At 44.0% G+C, this 20063-nt stretch overlaps 1 protein-coding gene across 1 annotated transcript in view; it reads right to left on the bottom strand.

The window, feature by feature from the left end:
• Nucleotides 1-20063, bottom strand: part of LOC126336785 (uncharacterized) — a 1589831-nt gene that overhangs the window by 1018060 nt on the left and 551708 nt on the right. The window contains exon 3 of the mRNA XM_050000805.1: nucleotides 532-584. The gene's annotated coding sequence lies outside the window, so the exon portion shown is untranslated. The remainder of the gene's footprint in view (nucleotides 1-531; nucleotides 585-20063) is intronic.

Genomic DNA, 20063 nt, shown 5'->3' with positions numbered 1-20063 from the left:
TTTTAATCTAAGTAAGAAAAAATTTCAAACTCCGTCGCAAAGTTACATATTCATTCTGGATTCTCTCTCTCTCTCTCTCTCTCTCTCTCTCTCTCTCTCTCTCTCTTTCTTCCTACCCACCCACAGACACACACACACACACACAGACACACACACACACACACACACACACACACACACACACACACACACACACACAAACTTTACTTCTCAAAGTATCACATATCGAGCGACCACAGAACGATTCAAATAGGCCTACGTTCTTGTTTGCAGGGCTGTGTGTTCGCTAGAAACTGTCAGTATTTAAGCCTTCAGCCACTCACAGTACGCAAGTATTGAAAGTAGGAAGTGCAACCTCATTTCGCTGCGACCCATTTACATTAAAATGGCATAACACAGCATCTCGTAAATCATATTAAGTGTAACTAATCAGTACTTATGAACGGATAACACCGGTTACGTACACAACAAGTAAATCACGGATTACCGTAAAGTTCTCTTTAGTTAAGGACAAGTACTTGTCTTACTCACCCCGTCGTTGCTGGCCTATCGAGAGGTTGTGCTGGCCGGTAAAATTCCATACACTGCAACACGAGAAAAACATTATCACCACCACATCATTTACTCCCAAAACACAACCCATAAAAAAGCGCATAGCCATTGCATTGGATACGCTGCTTCAGATAGACGAGGGAATGGCATCTTACATTACAATTCTGGGCACTTATCATGGCGACGAATCAAACGATGGTCAAGTGTATCTCAGATTTTAAACTTGAACCGTGTTAAACATATCTAGATTAGTTTCTCCAAGAATAATAAAAGTCGAAATAATTCATAGCTTAACTTTTAAGACAACCACACATCAAATCTGGTATTTGTACAATAAGTTGGTCTGCGTCCTCCAGAATTTACATGACTCAGATTAGTAGGAAACAGAAAATACATTGAGGTATTCAGACTAAATAACTTAAATCAAGCTTTGCTGCTCACATGACCTAACTTGGAAATGTAGAGGACAGTACCGAACAAATCATAGAAATATTACATTTTGCTAGGAAAGCAGTATAGATGAATTTGTTGGAATAAACAGAAATATACAGCAAACAGTCCTGTCGGAGGAACATCCGCAACTGAGCATTTTACCAGAGGTTGAAAATACAGCTAAAGAATGTTCTTTTATTTAAGACACTTTAAATAAAAGAACCTTAAATAAAAGAACTTTACAACTGTAGCGGTATTTTCAGCCTCTCGTAGAAATGTACAAGGTGATTCAGCTGTCCCCACCGACGTCGTTTCACGCAACCCGCAACTAGCTGGCCTTCAAAAACTAAGAGTGAGATTTTCATATTCTCTCGCTCGCTACGCGCAAACTTTGCAACCAGATGATAGTACCCTTACGCTCCGAGTTTAGAAGGAACATGATGGTACGTATCGATGCACAAAGTGACTACTTTACCAAGTTTGTTTTTTCGATGAATCGACTTTCCACATTTTCGGCAAAATAAATAAGCTCAATGTCTGGATCTAGCGGTCGTGGAAACCCCATACCGTGGTACAGTGAATCCACAATTATTGAACAGTTCTTTTTCACTGTGCCTACCAGTATAGCAACAGATTACCTACACCTGTTGTGCCCCACTTACATGAATTTCGACTATGTTTAGTGTTTTAACAAGATGTTGCACCAGTATGCTGTGAGTTATATGTTCACCAGTTAAGGGGTGCAAGCTTCCCGGACAGATGGGACAGCCCCACACAAGTCCACCAATCTCACCAGACAAGGCACCTCTTGATTTTTATTGTGTGGTTACGTTCAGGATAGTGTCCACCAGTTTCTAATATGCAAACTTTTACGGCACAAAAACAACATGCTGTAGAGACGGTGGCGGAAGAGATATTGGCAAGGACATGGAAACAAACTGAGTGTCGTCCAGACACGGGAAACAAACTGAGCACGTAACAATCTCTATGAAATCTACCATTTGCAGTAAACGGCATAGTATCTAGCATAATTTCTTAGCAACAAATTTTTGAAGTCAGGAAAGACTTTATTCAGCCTTTACAACCGTCCGTGGTAAGTCCACAGTAGATTTTTTGCTATTGCTTACGTGAAGTCACTGGTGTGTGAAAGCCCAGTCCAAACTATAAGGGATCTTCCTGGTATCGGCTCAGCTGCCTATCTCATTGGACAATGGACAAGGTGAGTACACTGAGGTGACAAGAGTCATGGGATATACAGATGACGGTACTACCGCGTACGCAAGCTATAAAAGGAGAGTACATTGGAGGAACTGTCATTTGTTCTCGGACGATTCATGTGAAAAGATTTCCGACGAGATTATGGCGGCACGATGGGAATTAATAGACTCTCAATGCGGAATGGTAGTTGGAGTTAGACGCATGGGACATTCCTTTCCGGAAATCATTACGGAATTCGGTATTCCGAGATCCACAGTGTTAAGGATGCGGCGAGAATACCAATTTTCAGGTATTACCTCTCACCACGGATAACGCAGTGACCGACGGCCTTCACTTAACGGCCGAGAGCGTTAGCGTTTGTGTGGAGTTGTCAGTGCTGAGAAACGCGCAGAAATCAATTTGGGACGTACGACCGGCATTTCCATTAGGACAGTGTCGCGAAATCTGGCGTTAACGGGCTACGGCAGCAGACGAGCGACGAGAGTGCCTTTGCTAACATCACGACACCGCCTGCAGCGGCTATCCCAGGTTCGTGACCATATGGGTTGGACCCCATACGACAGAAAAGCCGTGAGCAGCTCAGATGAGTTCCGATTTTAGTTGATAAAAGCTTATGGCAGTGTTCGAGAGGGGCGCAGGCCCCGTAGAGCCATGGATGCAAGTTGTCAACAAGGCACTGTGCAAGCTGGTGGCTGGCCAGAGTGGCCGAGCGGTTCTAGGCGCTTCAGTCTGGAACCGCGACCGCTATGGTCGCAGGTTCGAATCCTGCCTCGGACATGGGTGTGTGTGAGTCCTTAGGTTGGTTAGATTTAAGTAGTTCTATGTTCTAGGGGACTGATGACCTCAGATGTTAAGTCCCATAGTGCTCAGAGCCATTTGAACCAAGCTGGTGGTGGCTCCATAATGGAGTGGGCTGTGTTTACGTGGAATGGAGTGGGTCCTCTGTTCCAGTTGAACTGATCATTGACTAGAAATGATTATGTTAGGCTACTTTCTTTCCAGCCATTTCTGGTCATCATTTTTATGGATGATAAACTAATATGTCACCGGTCCACAACTGATGGCGACTGGTTCGAAGAACATTTTGGACAGTTCGAGCGAATATTAGGGACTCCCAGGTCTCCCGACGTCAATCCTATCGAAAATTTATCGAACATAATCGAGAGGTCAGTTCGTTCACAAAATCCTTCACCGTCAACACTTTCGCAATTATGGACGTATATAGAGGCAGCATGGCTCAATATTTTTGCAGGGGACTTCCAGCGCGTTTATGAGTCCATGCCACGTCGAGTTGCTGCACTTCGCCGTGCAAGAATAAGTCCGACACGATATTAAGAGCTGTTCCATGACTTTTGCCACCTCAGTGTATGTGAGGCGGTGCAGTAAATATTATGGGCCACTATAATGCAGGCACTGGGAGTGACAGAACAACCCTCTGAACAGCTGCAGTTACGAAAAGGTGCAAATAGCTTGCATTAATGAAACAAAATATTCATTGCTGACCATTACATCCTTTTCTCAAAATACTCACTTTTAGAGTTCTCCATCTTTTGTATAATGCGTGTTTTTGGCAGGATACTTAGAAGATGCAACAAATCCACTAAAGAGACAACCTACACTTCGGCTGTCCGTCCTCTGCTATTGCCGTGCAGTACTGGACCATTGCTAGATATGGTTGTTCCCGGAGGTCATCGGAAAAGTTTTGTATTATCTCGAAACAGGGAGAGTGCGTCACGAATACGATACGTGACTTGGTGTAGCAATCGTTAAAACAAAGGTATTCTTCGTTGCTGTGAGTTCTTTTCACGATATTTCGGTCTCCAACTTTGTCCTCCGAATGCGAAAATATTTTGTTGTCGCCCACCTACACATGAAGAGATGATCATCGTAATAAAATGAGATAAATCAGAGCTCGCACAGAGAGATTTAAGTGATCGTTTTTCCTTCACACTATTCGAGAGTGGAAAGGTAGAGAAATAATGTGAAAGTGGCTCTATGAACCCTCTGTCAGGGACTTAAGTGTGAACTGCAGAGCAGTCGTGTAGATGTAGCCTTCAGGTCTGCATGCCACTGTATTGGATAAACGAAAAGTCCCAGTCGGGTGACTGAACAACGTCGGAAGGTCCACGAAGATGCTGTTGCCTACTGAAACGACAAAATATTGTAGCGTAGGAATAACTGCGCTGGATTCGATGCCCGGTGAGGGACTGCCACCTGGGTTTGAACGTAGATAAATTTGGCACATTGCGTATAAATAGGCGAAGGCATCAATTACAGTTCGATTACGCTACTGGCAATGAATCACTGAAAAAGGCAGTAACCGCAAAATACGTACGAATAACCTGACGGAATACTTCTGAAAGTATTTGTATGGAATTTAGCCATATATGGAAGTGAAACATAAACGATAAATATTTTGGACAAGAAGATAATAGAAGCTTTCGAAATGTGGTGCTACAGAAGAATGCTGAAGATTAGATGGGTAGATCACATAACTAATGAGGAGGTATTGAATAGGAATGGGGAGAAGAGAAGTTTGTGGCACAACTTGACGAGAAGAAGGGATCGGTTGGTAGGACATGTTCTGAGGCATCAAGTTATCACCAATTTAGTACTGGAGGGCAGCGTGGAGGGTAAAAATCGTAGAGGGAGACCAAGAGATGAATACTGTGAGCAGATTCAGAAGGATGTAGGTTGCAGTAGGTACTGGGAGATGAAGAAACTTGCACAGGATAGGGTAGCATGGAGAGCTGCATCAAACCAGTCTCAGGACTGAAGACCACAACAACAACAACAACAACAACAACCTGACGGAGCAACTTAAAATCTAACGACCACGTAAAATTTATTGTAGTAAAAGGAGATGTCACGTTGAGGTTTGTAAGGAGAACCTTATTCATTCACGAAAGAAGTGGCTTACAAAACACTTGTTCGACGGATGCTTGAGAATTGCTCATTAGTGTGGGTTAATATAAGCAGGGCCCCGCAACGAACGTCTCACGTCACACTAGTCGCCTTGTCGCGCCGCACTTAGCGAACGCTCGGCCCCGTGCACGGCCCACAGCAAATAAATATGCAACTGAAGAGGTAGCCACTACGGGTCTTAAAACTGTCGTGAGCTGTCGAGAGCTCACAAGCATTTAAACGCGAAGTTAGAAGTTATTTTATTAAACTCGTGAAACGGTTACTCGCTTCCCGCAGCAGATGGCTGCTGTCACTCGTTAAGACCTGCAGCGTCACGTGCTGTGACGTACGCGCCGCGCCCTGTCTTTCTCGTGGGCCTCGATAGAAGAGAGACAGAAGACCCAACGAAAAGCGCCGCGTTTCATCGCAGGATCGATTAATAGCCGCGAGGGCGTTACAGAGATGCAGACGACACAAGAGAGGCATCACGGAGAGGTGTACAACACAAACTGCAAGCCGGCCGCGGTGGTCTCGCGGTTCCAGGCGCTCAGTCCGGAACAGCCCGACTGCTACGGTCGCATGTTCGAATTCTGCCTCAGGCATGGATGTGTGTGATGTCCTTAGGTTAGTTAGGGTTAAGTAGTTCTAAGTTCTAGGGGACTGATGACCACAGATGTTAAGTCCCGTAGGGCTCAGAGCCATTTGAACCATTTGAACCACAAACTGCAAAAACATATGATCCAAGAAGAGTTTGTCAACATATTATAACCTTCCACATACGTGTCGCGAAATGTCCAGGACGAGCAAATCGGAGAAATTAGGAGCACATACGGGAATTTACCGACAGTCGTTCTTCTCAGTGCGAATGTAACAGGGAAGGGTGGGATTGTACCCTCCGCCAAACGCTGTAAGGTGTAGATGTACAGATGTAGATAGCATGGGCGATCAGGGACCGCTGCGCAGAGAGCGGTGTGCCGTTGGCAGTGGCCTGCCGCCGGCCTAATGAACAGCCGCTAATTAATTTTTTATCTTCAAATGCCGCTTAATTAAGCGGTAGCCGCTTTTTAAGCGGCCACCTGAATCGCGTTAATCAGTGCATCGCCGGCGGGGTACATCCTGCGCTTCACGTCCAGCTGCGTGCCGACGTGATCTGGTGACGGGCGAAAGCACCGAGGGATCTGCGAGACCTGCAGCGCTTACCCTTGACTCCGACAGTATTTGACGTCGACACTATTCATACTCTCACGCTCAACGCGATCGGACGCATCGAATGTCTAGTTCAAGACGAATGGAACTCCTTTTTATTTGATACAGAATTAGAATAATAGCGCCATCACTTATTAATCGCCGGCCGGAGTGGCTGAGCGGTTCTAGGCGCCTCAGCCTGGAACCGCGCGACCGCTACGGTCGCAGTTTCGAATCCTGCCTCGGGCATGGATGTGTGTGATGTCCTTAGGTTAGTTAGGGTTAAGTAGTTCTAAGTTCTAGGGGACTCATGACCTCAGATGTTAACTCCCATAGTGCTCAGAGCCATTTGAACCATTTTGAACATACTAATTGTATCAACAAAACAGTAGCACTGCTCTGTTAATTATATTGAACTTGCAACAGTACTTTAAATTTCAAGCATTGTGTCGCGCCTTTACACTCGCGTTAGCTAACGGCCTTTAGTCAATGTATTTATTATTGAATCCCTATGCTCTGTCAACTTTGGCCTATTACACAGAGACCTATGCATACTGTCCATAAAAATTTAAAAACTTTCCGCTGCACTAATTCTGAAGTCTACTTTATAATGCATCCACCCGCCCCCGGCCCCCCTCCTTCCGTGATCTTCCTAAGCGAATCAATTTATTTCACTCCGTGACACAAAATTCTCTCATGCTTTTCTTCGCACTATTACAACCTGGCCCACGCAAGAAATCATTCTGCAAAGTTAGTTACTTAGCTTGCCGCCAGTATTTGTTTAAAAACATAATTTCAAAATATGTAATAAGGAAATGTGCTTCTATCTTAGGAAACACAATTTTTTGTTTGCTATCCATATATCTTTCACATAAGTTCCTCCATCTTCAGAGGATTTTATTTATTATTTGTTGAACTATGCAAAGTATTTTGTATTATCATAATTACAAGCTTTTGAGATTATAGTATTTACATTACTACAAACATTGACAGAAATATTACCACGAAGAACAAATGTATCCCTTAGTATTACCGAGCGAGATGGCGCAGTGGTTAGCACACTGGACTCGCATTCGGGAGGCCATCTTGATTTAGGTTTTCCGTCATTTCCCTAAATCGTTCAGCCGGCTTTGGTGACCGAGCGGTTCTAGGCGCTACCGTCTGGAACCGTGCGACCGCTACGGTCGCAGGTTCGAATCCTGCCTCGGCCATGCACGTGTGTGGTGTCCTTAGGTTAGTTAGGTTGAAGTAGTTCTAAGTTCTAGGCCACTGATGACCTTAGGAGCTAAGTCCCATAGTGCTCAGAGCCATTTGAGCCATTTTGAACCTGATTCGTTTGAGGCAAATTCCGGGATGGTTCCTTCGAAAGGGTACGGCCGAATTCCTTCGCCATCCTTCCCCAATGCGATGAGACCGATGACCTCGCAGTTTGGCCTCTTTCCCCAAATAACCTAACCTTAATATTACGTGTTGCTTTTCAAAAGTCTGTTTGGTATTTTCAGCACAGGTACAATTGTCCTCCAGCCTACTGGTAAGTATTATAATGCATAAATTCTTTGTATAGTGTTCAACAGAAAGCAAATAAAATCCCCTGAAGAGGGTGAAATTTCTCCTAAAACATGAATGGGTAGTAAAACATGAAAAATTATCTGTTCACAGCAGAACCACATTTCCTTATTATGTATTGGAAACAAACGCGACTGATAAGGAAAGTGCTTCGACCATAAAATGATTATAACTTCAAAATTTTCGTAATCGGTAAACTGTTCAACATACTGTTTAGTCAATGTGTGAGAGCTCCCCCTTCTAACTGCAGCTGTACAAACCTTACTTTTACAACTTCACTTATGCCAACATTAAAACTGGGCTTTAAATCGTTCTTTTCTTTCTTTTGCTTGTGCCGTTTTTCCCGCGGATACGCAGCGTCGGCATGGTTAATCAGCTGTGGCAATGTTAGTTGAAGAGGTGGCCGGATGCCCTTCCTGCCGCCACCCCGTACCCCCTGGGAAGGAATTAGTGTATCCCAACTATCTGCGACGAGTGTAATCCATGGAATAGTGCGAAAGTGTTCAGATGTCTGCGAGCCGTGTAAATGAGGCGGGACGTGGGGAGCAGCCTGGTATTCACCTAAGGGGATGTGGAAAACCGCCTAAAAACCACATCCAGGCTGGCCGGCTCACCGGCCCTCGTCGTTAATCGATTCGATCCGGGGCCGGCGCGCCTACCTGAGTCCAGAAAGCAGCGCATTAGCGCGCTTTTTTTTTAATTTCTTTTTGTTCGTTATCGTATGTTGCATCTGATCGGGGCGGACGTCGCAAGACACCCTCTGAAGTTCGTTGTTGGTCTATTAACTCAGTTTTTTTTATTACAGAGGGCAGCTATCCCTCTGACCGAACACGCCGAGCTACCGTGCCGGCTGCGCGCTCGGCTAACATGGCGTGTTAAAACTGGTCTTTAAATAACTGCCAATAAATCTGCAGCATGGAATTTATTTTCTCCATTCAATGGTTTAGTGCTCTTGTGCCCTGGGATATCCCACTAAAAACTTTGCCTTTTAAATTTTTAGTTTTGATAGTGACTCATTAGATGAAACTAGTTAACTGTAACATATCTATCAAGTGCCGTCAAGACGTTTGTGAATAAAAAAGTGCATAAAAGTAATTTTTCAGTGCATGAGAGAACCCAGCCTTAGACAGATTTAAGACATTCGGCGCTGCCGATCTGAGAAGACGATTCCAAGAGTAGCGGCAAGCGCAACGGCCGAGAGAAAGTGCACGTTGGCATGAGTGGTGGTGTGGGGGTGGGGGTGGGGGGGGACGGGCTTGCGGGGAAGAGCTTGGTGGGGGGGAGGGTGGGGAGGGGAGGGGGCTGTCGGCCGATTGCCGGGGTCAAGGCCCCGCGCGGCTCCCCGCTGTCTCTCCCGTTACATACCTGTCGCCGCTGACATCGGGGTCAACAGCGCCGCTCGTTACACAGCAGACGGAGACAGCTGCACACGGGGCAACTGTCTTCACTTTTTACAAAAACAAATACGGGGCGTTGTATGACATGATCTGCATCTACTTTACCACTCGGAATGTGCACGTCGACGTACCTTGTGTGGCGGGAAGTACCATTTCAACACCATTCCTTCTTTTCTGCTGTTTTCTCTTTAGGGTTCTGAGCCAAGAGTCTCTACGCCAAACTACAGACTAATATAATTATAACAGGGCAAAACGTTCACCATGTTCGCAGTTAAAAAAAAAAAACTCATAACATGAAAACTGCAGATGAATATATAAACATATATTCCTTATGTTACAATCTGGTTAGTTCATAGTTAAATTTTAAACACCTTCGGTTTGCATGGATTCTTATACTTAAGTGTTGGCTAACATGCTTCATTGCTACAAAAAAGAGTAAATTATTATTGACACTGAGTTCTGGTCTGTCAGCATACCTGAATACGGTTTTGTAATGCAGCCTCATTTTGTGTTACTGATGAACAGTATCACCTTCAGACATTTATGGTTGTGCTAGTGATGGAAGACAGTATCACTGTCACTTACGAATTATGGTATTGGCCGAGTAATGAAGTTTGCTGTAAAAGCAGATATGGAGTGAACTTTCCCGCTACACTTTTACCTCTTAACGCGAATTCGCATCATACGAAAGCGACGACAATAAATGGAAAATTAATTGTTTTTGAGTGCCAGTGGCGACACGTGTAGATTCTAACGAAACTACGACGCCTCTGGCCTGTGTTTCCGTCTCCTGAATATTTGGGGTACTTCCAGAGAGACGTGCTGTTCACGACGCACACAACTACATTGTAATTGTTTGGGCCGATGCAGCTAGATATAAGAGGTAAGTTCAGTTCTGAAAATTATTTGTTCTTTCTATAGTGTCTGTGACGTGACGCAAATCACTTTTTGACGTATTAACTAGTTGCGTGTCAAATGAATTCGCAAATACTGTTTGTATTAAATACGCGTCACTGAGCGTTTATTTACCTTTATCGGCGCATGCAGGAGCTGAAATCAGGTGACGTGAAAGCAAATATTTCCGTCGATTTGTAGCACAGGATACTTCCGTGACCAATTGTTTTCATTATGTAATTGTATATACTTTCATTTACAGGTTTCTAGTAACTCACCCGACCTGAACATTGTTCTGACTGGTTACATTTAATTTTTACTGGGATGTGGAAATTCTACTGCTTCGTTAACACTCTGAAACATTAAATATATTAGCAATGGATCCCGGTGGTTTCATGCTGCACGAAGTGGAAATTTAGATTTCAAAGCTCAGGTACCACTTGCACAGGGGATTGTGACAGTTTCAAAATTCCAGTAGTAAACATAATGATCCAGAATTCAAATCCAGAATAGCAGAGGCACTGAGCAAGCAGAGAGAAGACATGAAGGATGAAAGAGAGGTAGGCCTGCAACCAGTACAGAGACAGAGCAACAATGCAGGAAGCATCACGGTCTAGCAAAGCCGGTTACAGATTAGTCTACTCGAACTGGTGTAGTACGTCCGTCATAAGCCACATGTTAAGGAAAGAAGGCAAAGATCCACAAGAACAAATTGTAGAAGACAGACATTATGTGCACAAATGTAATTATCATGTGTGTTTAAAGAAGAGAATAAACTGTTTCTTAGAATTCAATCAATAAATCCGTATCGTATTGTACCGTTATTATTATTATTATTTGCTTTTACGGCCTCATTGGACCACTTTAGTCAATTATTTCCTGGTCCTGTTCTTCAGTAAGCGCAGTTTCGCTCTTTCTTAGCTGCGCAGTATCTTTTCATTCGCTCTCATCTTTCCGCCGCGCGGTTAGAGGCGCCATCTCACTAATCGTGCGGCCCCTCCCGCCGAAGGCTCGAGTCCTCCCTCGGGCATGGGTGTCAGTGTTGTCCTTGGCGTTAAGTTAGCTTAAGTAGTGTGTACGTCTAGGGACCTGTGGCCTCACCAGTTTGGTCCCTTACGAATTTACACTCATTTGACCTGCTCTTTCCTGACTTTCCTCATCTGTAAATACCCTTTTTGTGTGTCGTTCGTCTACTTTTGGTTTAAATCTTATTTTCTTGTCTTTCAGTTTCTTGAGATTTTCTGTCTTGTTTTGCAGATCATCCAAGCTTATATCTAGTTCTCCCATATTCTCTTTCATTTCCTTGATCCATCCTACCTGTTGCTTCAGATTCTACAGTTTCTGCATAAATTTTCTTGCTAATCTAGTTTCTGGTGTCCTCACTGTATGGGCAAAGAAAGAAATCCTCTTTTTGCGTATAGTATCTATGATAGGTTCCAGTTCCCTGTACACTACTTCATTCGGCACTATCCGCCATTCTCCTTCCTTCTGATATGTTTTATTTATGCATGTTCTAGCTTGTCTTCTCTCTACTTTTAGTATTTTGTCGGCCCTGTTTCTCTGAGTGACTTTAAAAATAGTCTCGCTTGCGTATGTTACCTCTGGCTGAACCACCGTCTTGTAGTGATTTGTTTGAATTGATAGACACTGCTTATTGTATGTAGACCATGTTAGTTTTTGAGATTTTATCATTTTATTGGTTCTCTCTTGCCAAGCAGGTTTTTCATCCCAGTTGTCTGTTATAATCTCTCCAAGGAATTTAAATTGCTTCACTCTTTCAATTTTTCTGTTGTCTACTGTTACGTGGTCTATTACTAGAGGGTCTCTTACCATCACCTCTGTCTTTTCGAAATATATCTGGAGTCCTACTTTTTTCACTATATTTTGCTAGCTCATTGTTTGATTTGTAGGTTCTTATACATTATTAGTTAGTAATGCCAAGTCGTCTGCGAATCCCATACAATTTTTATTTATATCATCTTTCTTGGTTCCAATTGTTATGTTATTAGGATTCCCTTTTACCATTCCCTCATCAAGTATTCCAGAGCACAGTTCAAGAGCAGTGGTGACAGACCATCTTCTTGTCTTAACCCTATTTTAATCGTACTGTATTGTATAATCATTTAAAATGTATATCGGCACGTATTTTCCATTTTTAATCATGTAAATCCAACAATGTACCTTCAAAATGTTAAATAAAAATCTTTTACTAGATGAAATGTTGTGTGTCTTCAATTTCTCAAATATCTGTTGTCGCAAATATCCGACATACCCCATTATACCTAACAGGTATAACACGTCTTGGTTTGACCTTATGTTCTCTACAACTCTACATTCCTTATTACAAAATATGATTATGGATTTTTTCTTTGAAGCAGAAATTTATTCCGATATTAAAGAAATTGGCCAACGGCCTTGCCTCAGTGGTAACACCGGTTCCGGTCCGAAGTTAAGAGCTGTCGGGCTGGACTAGCACTTGGATGGGTGACGCGGTCTGCCGAACGTTGTTGGCAAGCTGGGTGCACTCAGCCCTTGTGAGGCAAACTGAGGAGCTACTTGGTTGAGACGTAGCGGCTCCGGTCACGAAAACTGACATACGGCCGGGAGAGCGGTGTGCTGACCACATGCCCCTCCATATCCGCATCCAGTGATTCCTGTGGGCTGAGAATGACACTGCGGCCGGTCGGTACCGTTGGGCTTTCATGGCCTGCTCGGAAGGAGTTTCGTTTCATTTCATTAAGGAAATTGAGATTTGTTGAATTTATTATAAACCATGGAACATTTAATATTATTCGTAATGTCCTTTCTGCACAACCTAAAAGTTATTAATTGTGTAGTCGCAGCATGTCCCAAAAAGGGTCATTTAACCCTTTATATTCTACACTCCTGGAAATTGAAATAAGAACACCTTGAATTCATTGTCCCAGGAACGGGAAACTTTATTGACACATTCCTGGGGTCAGATACATCACATGATCACACTGACAGAACCACAGGCACATAGACACAGGCAACAGAGCATGCACAATGTCGGCACTAGTACAGTGTATATCCACCTTTCGCAGCAATGCAGGCTGCTATTCTCCCATGGAGACGATCGTAGAGATGCTGGATGTAGTCCTGTGGAACGGCTTGCCATGCCATTTCCACCTGGCGCCTCAGTTGGACTAGCGTTCGTGCTGGACGTGCAGACCGTGTGAGACGACGCTTCATCCAGTCCCAAACATGCTCACTGGGGGACAGATCCGGAGATCTTGCTGGCCAGGGTAGTTGACTTACACCTTCTAGAGCACGTTGGGTGGCACAGGATACATGCGGACGTGCATTGTCCTGTTGGAACAGCAAGTTCCCTTGCCGGTCTAGGAATGGTAGAACGATGGGTTCGATGACGGTTTGGATGTACCGTGCACTATTCAGTGTCCCCTAGACGATCACCAGAGGTGTACGGCCAGTGTAGGAGATCGCTCTCCACACCATGATGCCGGGTGTTGGCCCTGTATGCCTCGGTCGTATGCAGTCCTGATTGTGGCGCTCACCTGCAAGGCGCCAAACACGCATACGACCATCATTGGCACCAAGGCAGAAGCGACTCTCATCGCTGAAGACGACACGTCTCCATTCGTCCCTCCATTCACGCCTGTCGTGACACCACTGGAGGCGGGCTGCACGATGTTGGGGTGTGAGCGGAAGATGGCCTAACGGTGTGCGGAACTGTAGCCCAGCTTCATGGAGACGGTTGTGAATGGTCCTCGCCGATACCCCAGGAGCAACAGTGTCCCTAATTTGCTGGGAAGTGGCGGTGCGGTCCCCTACGGCACTGCGTGGGATCCTACGGTCTTGGCGTACATCCGTGCGTCGCTGCGGTCCGGTCCCAGGTCGACGGGCACGTGCACCTTCCGCCGACCACTGGCGACAACATCGATGTACTGTGGAGACCTCACGCCCCAAGTGTTGAGCAATTCGGCGGTACGTCCACCCGGCCTCCCGCATGCCCATTATACGCCCTCGCTCAAAGTCCGTCAACTGCACATACGGTTCACGTCCACGCTGTCGAGGCATGCTACCAGTGTTAAAGACTGCGATGGAGCTCCGTATGCCACGGCAAACTGGCTGACACTGACGGCGGCGGTGCACAAATGCTGCGCAGCTAGCGCCATTCGACGGCCAACACCGCGGCTCCTGGTGTGTCCGCTGTGTCGTGCGTGTGATCATTGCTTGTACAGCCCTCTCGCAGTGTCCGGAGCAAGTATGGTGGGTCTGACACACCGGTGTCAATGTGTTCTTTTTTCCATTTCCAGCAGTGTATTAGCGTGTGGTACGTGGCCAGAAAATGTCGGTACTGTAGCTCTCTACTCTTCAACACTTTTGTCCTTCCTCGCTTTACCCTCAATGGGTATTCTGTAGTCATTAGACTGTTGATTCCTTTCAACAGATCCTGTAATTCTTCTTCACTTTCATTGAGGATAGCAATATCATTAGAGGATCTTACAAATGACATCCTTTCACCCTGAATTTTGATCGCATCCTAAACCTTCTTTCTATTTTCGTCATTGCCTCTTCGAGGTACAGTAATTTCATTAGTTATTCGATCTAGGTGTCCAGTTTTCAGCATCGTTTTGTAGCTCCAAATTTCAACAGTTTCTATTGTTTTCTTTTCTATATCGTTTATCGTCCAAGTTTCGTTTCCATATAAGGCTTCACACCAAATACTTTCAGAGAAAATTTCTAACACCTAAATTTGTATTCGATGTCAACAAATTTTTCCCAAACAGCAAAACCCATCTACTAACTTTAAAATCTGATTTCCCAATTCGCCTGCTTTAATTCGACTACACTCCTTTACTCTACGTTCTAATAACCTCTTTTCAAGACACTATCCATTCTGTTCAACAAGTCTACCGTATCCGAAAGCACTGAAACGTCACCGTAAAAATCTCAATGTTTTTACTTCTTCCTGAACTTTGATTGCTTCCCGTCAGTTTAAACAAATTTATTATTTTCTCCGTGCGCCTCAGTTGTAAGCTGTTGTTTAGAAGTACGATCTCAGTAAGGCTGGTGCTAGGCCAAATTAATTAATTATTTATTTCGGTATTCAGTCATCTAAGGACAACGATAAGCTAATGACAGTCGCTCGCATTTAGTGTTTTATGTTTGTTTGTTTTTCATCAGTTTAATACTAATTATCAGTCTGATGTGAGAAAGTCCCAAATGTCACTACAGCTGTTCTGTAGATTTTTCCGCTTCGTGTATCTACATATACCAGCCGAACATGAATAAAATCAACAAATGTCTGGAACGGATTCCTGACTACAAATGGAGGAAAAAAGATCCTACGAACATGTGTCCGGAAATGCATCGTTGCCACAGTAGATAGCACTGACGAATGAAAGTTCCTCTGACCACATGCCTTGTGTTCCTTGTGTGTTGCCGGCTGTGTCACTGACGCAGCGCACAGTAAGCTGCAGACTGGTCCAGTATTCATGTCGGAAACAAGCTAAGATGATGTTTGTGTACGGTCAAGCAGATGGTCGAGAAGCAGAACGCGGTCCTCCAAACCTGGCGTGCGGTGCGCACAGCCCCCCCCCCCCCCCCTTTCCCTTGTACGATTGTCTGTCTGAAAGGGCCCAGGGTCACATAACCGCCCAAAAAGAAAAAAAAAAAAACCGGCTCAAATGGCTTTGAGCACTATGGGACTTAAACCTAACTAACCTAAGGACATCACAAACATCCATGCCCGAGGCAGGATTCGAACCGGCGACCTGTAGCGGTCGTGCGGTTCCAGACTGTAGCGCCTAGAACCGCTCAGCCACACCGGCCGGCCGCCCAAAAAGAGCTTGAAATGTTGGGCGACGTGGTTGGTGTCTGTGAGGGTACTTGTTTTGGTAACCGTTTCCATCTGCTTGGCCGCACATAAACACCATCCCGGCTTCTTCCCGACATAAATACCGGACCGTAGTGCTGCTTATAGTACGCTGCGTCAATCACACAGCCTGCAACACAGAAGAAATACACGGGGCGTGGTCAGAGGAACTTTCATTCGTCAGCGCATCTACCGTCACAACGATGCATTTCCGGATATATGTTCATGGCATCTTTTTTCCTCCATTTCCAGTCAGGAATCCGTCCCTGCAGTTTGTCGGTTTTATTCATATTCGCCGGCCGTGGTGGTCGAACGGTTCTACGCGCTTCACTCTGGACCCGCGCGACCGCTACGGTCGCAGGTTCGAATCCTGCCTCGGGCATGGATGTGTGTGATGTCCTTCGGTTAGTTAGGTTTAAGTAGTTCTAAGTTCTAGGGGACTGATGACCTCAGAAGTTAAGTCGCATAGTGCTCAGAGCCATTTGAGCCATTTTATTAATGTTCATTTTGTATTTTGGTATTCATGTTCGAGGTCATCTCTGCACAAAATTCTCCTGTGTTCAAGGTAAGTCTTGCATGAGACAAAACTCGAACTTTCGGTGACATTTTCTTCTTCAAGAGTTGACGGAAAAGATGCTGAATATCTACGAAATCTCGAGTTTTAATGCGAGTTGAACACAGAAAGAATTTTCTATGTGGATTCAACCGATTAAAAACTCAGAGGCCAGGTTATTCTCGTTTCAGATTTCGAATAAAAGATGTTGAGGATCCTTTTTGTCTTTTTGGAGTTATCCACTCTTCCTTTGTCGTCACAGAAGTGAGCTCTGCTGCGTTTGCAAAATGTGTCTGTCCTATTTTTATATTTTAGTGTATACAGGGTATTACAAAGTCACTGCAGCGTGAGGGACCATGCCACAAGGGACAAAACGTTCGCTGACACCCCCAGCGACGCTACACCCCTTTTTATTCAGTTCGCTGGACCAGGAACGACGAGATTTCACAGGATTAGGAGGATGTACTAACCATGTGTGCTGCATACTACCTGCCCCAGTAAAGAATGTCTCTTAGTGGGGAAGCGAATTAGGGACTTAATTGGTTCGGCCTACCACCTTTCACGCGGAGCAAGTGACTGGATTATAAGCAACACACACTGCAGGCGCACGTAGCATAGTGTCTACGTCCTGCCGCCTATCAGAGACATAACATATGCTGGAGGACGCTTTGCGTCGGTGATAGTTTTCTCTCTAACAAAAGTTGTTTCCCGTGACGTGATCTACTATCGCTAGACGTTTGGTTCAAGGAATTTGGAACACTGTGTCTATCATGTTTCGTTTATTTAATGTAAATTCCGTTTTTATAGTTTTGTGGCAGTATACTGCGTAAAATCCCTCTCTCTTTATGTTCAAATTCCGTTAGTAATCTCTACTGGACAGTATGAGACAGATGCATAGAGACACACTGATACTTAGGATGAATGGGCTTTTTGTTGTAATGTTTCACGAGGACTGGAATGTTATGTCTTGCTTTCAACGCTCCTGTACCTATCCAACCAATTGTAATCTATGTGCCCAGGTATTTGAAGCCGCTATTCATTCGTTTCATTGCTGTATTTTGTTTAAATGGGTTTATTTATGCTTGATTTTTGTTTTCAAAAAAGATTTGCGGACCAGTACAGTTATTTACGTTTCTGTTTCAGAATCTTTTGCCATTGTGGCTATATTATCTGCAGAATTGCAAATGCTAAACAGTGTATTTTGACACCATGCATCTTAGCCTCCAAATATAAAAGGCTGAAACAGGTTCCAAAAGTTATAATTCTTTTTCCCAACACACTTTTCAATAAGAGTGCGAGAGTACACCTCCCTGTCGAACTCCCGTTTTGAGTTCAAGAGGCTTTAAGAAACAGCTTGGGAAGTTTATTTTCGAGTTGGTATTAGGTAAGCATGTTGTCATAACTCCCTCCAATTTTTCAACTTTTTTCCATTATCTTACACTCGATAAAGTTACGTGCATTTTTAAAATCTATAAAGCTAGATACATATCATTATCCGTTATTATTGTTAGTGAAGTTTTTATTTCAGTATTTCGTGGTTTAAAGTTTTGATATTTCTTACGGATAAATAATAATATGTTTCACGATTTCAATGTAGGGTATAAAAGAGGACGACGGCTCTGGGTACTTTCAGTGCGGATGCACCATTATTTCCGAACCTCTGCTGGACCTCACGAATGCTTCGAACAGTAGAGTTGATGGAAGGGAGCGCTACTTCCGCGTGATAGGTTAAGAAATCGGTTCGGCCGTCAAGCGTGTTCGGATGACTGAGGTGGACAAGGCAACCGTTCCACAGAAGCGAAGCATCCGGGTTCGAGTCCCGGTCCAGCACATATTTTCAGTGTTAACCACTGATTTATTTCAGAGTCTGTAGACGGCTGAAGTCAGACACAGCATTTCAATCTGTGACCGTGTTTAATGTTGCATAGTTCATTTAAGCCTAAGTGCAGTTACTGTCATTAATTAATTAATCATACGCTCACATAGACAACACAACACTCCGATACGTCAATACAGTCACACAACTGTTATGCCCGCTGAGGGTGGCAGCAAACTAACAGAGAACTGTCACCACGAACTATTCCGAACAGTGTCGACTTCTAACGATCAGTATTTGGGAGGGGGGGGGGGGGGGGCAACCAACTTATCACGTCCTTACTATAGCTATTCTATTGGGGGGCGAACAACATACTAATTTATGTAGTTAATAGTCAGATCGGTACATATGCGGCCCGACATGCCTCTCCATAATGCCAGTATTGGCTCTTATTTCTTTCAGAACATCTGGCTACAACTGTGTACATTAACTTTTACTGTGTCTTAGCTCCAAGATGAGTATTTTATCTCATTTGTGGAAGTTCAAGCTTTTCATCGTGTGCAAGTGCTACCAACTGTTGGACATAACTATGAAAATATCAGCAAGTCAATGAAGCAGAGAGCAGCAGCTCATAACCGCCAAAATACAAGGATTTGGTTGGTTCCTTTTATTCTAATGTATAATGGAATATTGTTATTGTTATTTTTGTGCTAATTATGAAATGATCATTTTACTTTTTATTATAATAGAAAATTCTTCGTAATTAGTTAATATAATCTATAAAAGGAAGTCAAGTGTACAAATTATGTTTCGAAAATGGGTACATACTTTTGTATAAATTTTGCAGCTAAAATCATTAAGAAATCACCTAAGAGCATTTCCACATAAAGATTTTTCTTCCTTCACAAAAAAATTCAGGTCCGAAATGGTTAAGCAAAAAGGTTTTGACGAACACGGCTCTAAAGCATCTGAGACAGAAGTTGGACAAAAGAAAACTACAGAGAGACAAGCGGATTACCTCAGAACGGCTTGTGCTTCCTGGTCTCTTCCAGTAAAAGTTTACCCTCGTCACACTGGATTGCTGCTCCGTAGATTTTTCAGCTGACATAACTGACTAGCTGAATGTGAAGGGATTGACACGGCATTTGTAAACGTCAAAATACTGGACCAACTACTTGTGGACGTACGACGTATTGTTAGTGGCATGCTGCTAATGTTTCATTACACCTTAATGTTTATTTATCAGTGTAATAGAGCAACATTGCCGAGACCTTGCTTGTTTAAGCCGAAGCGTTCATTTACGCTCACGATCTCACGCGAGGCAGTAATTACACGGCCAACTTGTTTCGGAGGTCGCTCTGTATCTCTAATGACTGTGCTGGACGTAATGAATAACTGCGAGCTACCCACGGTTCTGAAGCGGAATTACAGGAAAACCTTACGCGGTGAGAATCAACGCCAACTGCACTCCATATCAAGTAAAAGACTAATTTGCTCTAATTATGTTGTTAAAGCATCAGCGTAATCGATAGATGTAATCGTCTGAAAACTTCCTTCAAGATACCCAGTTTAAACAAGTTAATGTGGAGAGGACAGCTGACCTGTGTAATGCCGATACAAAGGAGGTTTCTAATCGCCAAGCTCATCTGCAAAGCTTTGTTTACTACTGACCAGTGACCTCTATGC

Source organism: Schistocerca gregaria, chromosome 2 (genome assembly GCF_023897955.1).
Source record: "Schistocerca gregaria isolate iqSchGreg1 chromosome 2, iqSchGreg1.2, whole genome shotgun sequence".
In the NCBI taxonomy this organism is placed as follows: Eukaryota; Metazoa; Arthropoda; class Insecta; order Orthoptera; family Acrididae; genus Schistocerca; species Schistocerca gregaria.
Note: the sequence above shows the minus strand (reverse complement) of the source record. Positions and strands in the feature narration are given on the sequence as shown.